Genomic DNA, 6,000 nt, shown 5'->3' on the forward strand with positions numbered 1-6,000 from the left:
GGCGAATTTTTTTTAGATTGTTGGCATTAGGAATTTTTGTAATGAGACACAAGTATGTGTCATTAATCCCAGCAGACAGTGACCCTGATTCAAAAGCTTCATGATAAAGACTAACCACCGATTTTTTAATCAAATTCCAATATTTTTGGAAGAAGAAGGGGTGTAAACCATCGGGGCCAGGCGATTTATTGGGCTTGAAGGAAAAATGGCAGCTATTATTTCATGAAGGCTCATTGGATTATCTAGCAAAGATAGATCAATTAATTTGTGGCTGGTAGTATCAGTTTTGATATCTTTCCACTTTGAGATAACATGATTGGTCCTAAAAATATCTTGGAAGTATGATTTGGTATGATCCATAATTTTTAAAGGGTCATCTATCCAATTCCCCTCAGAATCTTTGAAGGAGACAATTTTATTAATCCGTCTTTTGTTAGTGGCGCTTATGTAGAAAAATTTAGAATTACAATCACCCTCGTTAAGCCAGTTGATTCTGGCTCTAAGCTTTCAATAATCTTCTTCCATCCGGAGGCAATTGTTAAATTCAATCTTAAGGTTAGCCTCTAGATTATTCAAGAAAAGACTATGACCATAAGCCTTGGAATTTTGGATGCCATTAAGCCTTGCTAACAAGTTATTTTTCTTTTTAGAAAGGTTTCCAAAGGTGTTAATATTTCATTTGGTAATGGTATTTTTAAAGTTTGTGGCTGCCTCAGTAAAAGCCTTATTATCCCAACTAATTTTTACAATGAAAGCAAAATCAGGATGGCCTGTCCAGAATGTTTCTAACCTGAAGGGCTTTGGAAGGAAGTAGTTATTCTTAGGGATTAATTCTAATTTAATGGGGTTATGATCGGAGCGTGTTTTAGGTAGGTGGATTACGGAAGCTCTAGGGAATAGTTTGATCCAAGATTCATTAGAAAATATTTTATCAATTCTTTCCATTATGCGACTAGAATTTTGTTTCCTATTATTCGACCAAGTATATTTTGACCCTTTGAAACCTAAGTCTAGGAGCTTACAATAGTTAATCTTATTTCAAATTTTAGAGGAACGTTTCCTATTAACAGGATTGCCACCCAACTTTTCATTAGCCTTAAAACGTCATTAAAATCCCCCACCTCACCCCCCCCCCCCCCACCCAAATAGCCAAGGACCTTTATAATTATCAAAAATACCACATATATTATCCCACATCAAGTTCCTAATATTGACATTAGTGCTAGCATATATTGATGAAAAGAGCCAAGAATGGCGGATGAGAGGTACCTCAATAAGAGCATGAATCTCATTCTTCCTCCTAACGAAATTGTGCACATTGACCATGGTAGTGTCCCATAACACTGCCAGCCCGCCAGATTGTCCTTCAGATGGGATCTCGATCATATTGGAGAAACCAAATTCATGCATTAGACTGCCATGACTAGACATCCTACTTTCTAGAAGAGTGACCATGCATGGGTGGTGGGAATTAATCAAAGCACGAAAGTTCCTTTTAAAGTCGTCATTGTTGCCTCCCCCCAATGTTCCAAATGATGATTGTTTTAGCACGATTCATGGAGGGATTTTGAGGTTGTTGGTGACCATTCATCAGGCTTCCTGCTGGGAATACTGGATTCCTCCTCAAGCTCAACACTAGAATCATTGCATTCTTCCCTACTGTGGGATCCTGGGGTGGACGAATGTCCATTGTGCATTTGAAGAGTGAATTTGGGCAGGCTAGAATAAGCCTCTTCTCTCGCATCTCCTCGAAGAGATAGACCTTGACTTCGTCTAGGTTTGATGATTCCACCATCGACTCTCCTATTAGATCTACCTGATCTTCCATTTATCCCCCCATTTGGTTTTTTACCTCTTGAGGAATTGGTGGTTGTGGAGCTTGATGATCCATATTCCCTACATTCATGGGCATTGGAGGTTGCTGGTTGAGCATGGAAGGAACCCATACCATCAGCACTGGGTTTAGAGCAGTTAGCTCTTGAGGAGGAAAGAAAGGGAGGTCTAGCCCCATGTTCTGAGGCAAATAGGGGTTCTAGTTGAATGGTAGTGGAAGATTCCACTGGGCATGCATGTTTTGAAGAAGGTTGTTGTTCATGTCCGGGGCTAGGGGTTGCATTATGTTGTTGGCCCAAATTTGATTCATGTAATTGTTCATCACTAAGTGAAGACCCTCGGCCACTAGCTGAGCAAGAAACTAGGGATTTTGGATTAGAATTATGCTCTCTTGGCCGTTGAGGTTGAGTTGAAGTGAGACTGCCCTCCCCATTAACCCCAGTTCTAGCCAAGATGTTGGGTGGTGATCCTGGGGTAGTGGAGGTTGAGCATAAAATAGAGGTAGGTTTTGTATTTGAGAGGGAAAGGGAGGGAGGTTGTTCATATTGAGAGAACGATGATTCTTTAACACTTGTATTAGTCTGTATCTCCTCCTGGGGTTGAGATTGATTCTGGGCATTGTGAAGGGGATAAGGGATGGAGTTTAAATGGTTTGAGGGATGAGGAGAGGGAATGATTGCTTCAATTTGCATGCAATCTGAGAGGAGTAGCGTGCTAGGTTTAATAGGATATATTGCATGGATTTGTTTGGGCACGTGTCCCAAGGTATGAGACAAATGTGTGTTGCTTGTAAAATTTTTGTCCAGTTGTGATCGGGCATGCAAATTAGCTATGGTAATTTGATCACTGGTTGGCTTAGTAGCTGTATTAGGCTCATTATTAAGGGTATTAGGATTTCTAGTGTCAGACTTTTTAGTATTAGTGGGGTTAATATTTTTGTTAGATATAGGAGTTACTGGTTTGTCGTTTTGTGTATTTTTTGGTAAATGCATTGGCTTAGTTGTTTGAGGTAGGTTCATGCAAACTGGGTTAACAAGGGAGAAATTAGTATAGTGGGTGGTATTGTCTAAAACCGTTTGATGGTTTTCTGAGTTGAAGCTAGAGAAACGGTTTTCACTAAACAAGTTGTTTATATTTTTAGGAGTTCTAGAGATTTGAGGATCATGATTAGATAGAGTAAATTTTTATGAACCACTTAGAGAGTTTTTAGCAATATATTTTAATTTTTTGGTGATCAAGTACTTACCTGCGGCAACATTAAATAATTTAACCTCAATACATGAGTCTTGGTTGGCGATGGGTTCTGCCTTGCCTTTCCTGGATTCAGCTTCTTTTTGCTTCTTGAAAAGGGTACTGTGTGCCAATCATCCGTTTGGCTTGAGGTAGATACACTGCTTTTGGGAGTATGGGGTTGGGTCTCATTAGGGTCTCTTTTAATATCCAATGTATCGGAGCAGTTTTTTGTTAGGTGACCTAGTCTACACATTGTTTACATAGAAAATGGTCGGCTTCATAGAGAATGGTTTGTTTATGGGTGCCAATGTAAATAAATTTGACAACTGGTACTCCCAGAGGTAACTCTATGCAAAGCCTGGCATATCTTCCTCTCATGGATGATGATGTGCATGCGTCCACCTTAAGAAGTCTACCTATGGCACTGCCTATTTTTTGAAGCAATTGTCCGTCATAGAATTCTGTGGGAAGTTGGGGTAACCTTAACCAAACTGCTGAGTATGCTTGAGTGGCCTCCGTTGCTACAAAATTTGGTTGCCACCTTTGGATTGAAAGGAAGAAACCAAATTCAAAGTATGGCCCATTCTGTAGGATTGAGTTCATACTATCCTCTTTTTGTAGTTTGACAATGAAGTAATCATTCCCCAAATCTATGAGAGGGAAGTTTTCATTTAATTTTCAGAGTTCTTGTGCTTTTCGTTTAAGGATATGGTGTAGGATTCTTTTGCCTTGGAGTTTGATAATTAGGGAGAATCTCCAAGGTTGGTAAATTCTTTGCCTATCCTCCAATGAAATAGGGATAGTTATCGGGTTATTAACAACTTCTTCTAAGGAGGGGGTATACATTTCCTGATCTTGAGCGACTATAGGTGGTGGGACGGGAGACGACAAGTCAGTGCCTATGTTAATGTGGTCCCTTTGTTCTAGGAGTTTAGCTTTGAAGGAGGGTGGGATATGGAAATGGCATTGTAGAAATTGTTGGGGGTTACCAATTCATCGATCAATTCCATATTTGGGGAATTTGAACAATCCGGTGGTTTTGGTGGAATATGTATCGATTCTAGAACGGATGTTGGGATCTGCATTTGGAAAAATAACTATGGAAGTTAATGGGGGAATTGGAAATTATTCTAGAGAGAGGGCAGAGCTTCTCTCTCTCTCGTGAAGCTGAATCTCTTGAGCTTAACTGTCTAAGTATCATTAAAACAGAATGCAAACAGAATACATAGGATGATCTTTGAAGTAATGAATTTCAAGCTTCTCCATCCCTTCTTAAAACAATCACAGCAAGAACAACATTTCTCCCTGGAGATTTCACTTGGTCAACCACGGCAGTTTTTGGAGCCTGAACCTCCCGAGAACGTTTCCAGAGTTCGTTCTAACTTCTACAGAATCTGGATGGAATAGAATGTCACCTGCAAATTTTTGCATACATAAACTCCTTGCCTATAGCACATGCATTCCTGAATTATAAGTCAAAAGTTACAAATAACGATACTTTCTTCCAACTCCGATTTGTTACCCTTGTCACCATTCTAAATGAGTAGTTTGGAATTAATGAGTACAAAAGTTTGGTTGGAAAACAAGATTTAGATAAGTAAATAAGAATTCAATTGGCCACTTCAATTTCTTTTACCACGGTCACCGTGCTAATGAGTTTCTTGAATTCATGAAAATAAAAGGAAGAAATTTTATCAACTTCTGACATCCCTAGAACCAGTGCTACATGAGGTATTAAAACACAACCAGTCATCTTCCTTATGTAATCATGTTTAAGCATATATAACATTTCCCATCCAAAAACCAAGCTGGGAGATTTTGGGGAAAAAAGAAGGCAGTACTAACAATTGGTTAAGAAGATAAAGGTCTTAAAATGAAAACTGTTTCGATCATACTTGGAAAGACTGGCAAAGTCCATTAAAACCATCGAAAGAAGAATAAGATTAGAGCAGAGCGCCAATGGTACTATAAAGCTGCATACTAAGGAGTCATTTTGCAAAGATCAGCACATAAGGTCTCTGCAATATCGAAACACAACAAACAAAAATATTGGCTTTTGTTCTTCCTATAATTATATTGTGAAATAAATTTTGGCATTTCCACATCATGCATAGGAGGTTCTTTGGCGGAATTAAAACAGAAGGAATGAGGTTCGTCAAACCTTGTGAGTTGCACTTAGCTCAAGCCATTCTGCAATGTGAATAAGAAAACATCTGCACTAGCATCCATAATCATGTAAACAAATTGATCTAACAACTGCACAAGAAAAGCAAGTCGTACAAGCAATGTAAGCAAGGTATTGGAAATACATTTACAACAAAATGAGCCCTTCATTCAACTTCAAAAAATTAAAGTCCAAAGGAAAAGGGAAGAACAGAAAAACTTAAGCATGTCAAATATGAACTTAATCTTTTATAAGTACATAACAGTGGTTCTATAAGAAATGGGTAAAAGGAACTACTCATTGGACAAATTATTGACAACGCTCAAAAGAATGGGCTCTTTAGATTCTCTGTTTTGCACCTTCAGCCATATATAGAAGAGAAACATTACTAATAAGGGAAATGATTAAACCCAATATAATAAAATCCATCTAACATTGTGGAAACCATCAATAACTTTTTCAGAACATAAGTGCATTTCTGAGCTTGTGAAATTTTGTTCACAAAGCCTTTGTCTATCCTCATTGAGGTCTTGATAGCATTATCTGCTACAAAATTGACCAAAAAATAAAATCAATGAGTACATGCATGTGCAGAATCAGTTAACAATGGCTCAGGAAATACTGCAATAGCCTTCGGTAAATTCATTTTAATTTTCCTATGGGAGCCAGTAGGAATGGAGCCAATTTTCTGTTCAATGCATAAACTTAATTAAGACTCCATATGACAAAATATATGAATTGCAAAAAAGTATAGCAAAATTTGCATACTA

The sequence above is a fragment of the Nicotiana attenuata genome, chromosome 2 (genome assembly GCF_001879085.1).
Source record: "Nicotiana attenuata strain UT chromosome 2, NIATTr2, whole genome shotgun sequence".
Taxonomy (NCBI): domain Eukaryota; kingdom Viridiplantae; phylum Streptophyta; class Magnoliopsida; order Solanales; family Solanaceae; genus Nicotiana; species Nicotiana attenuata.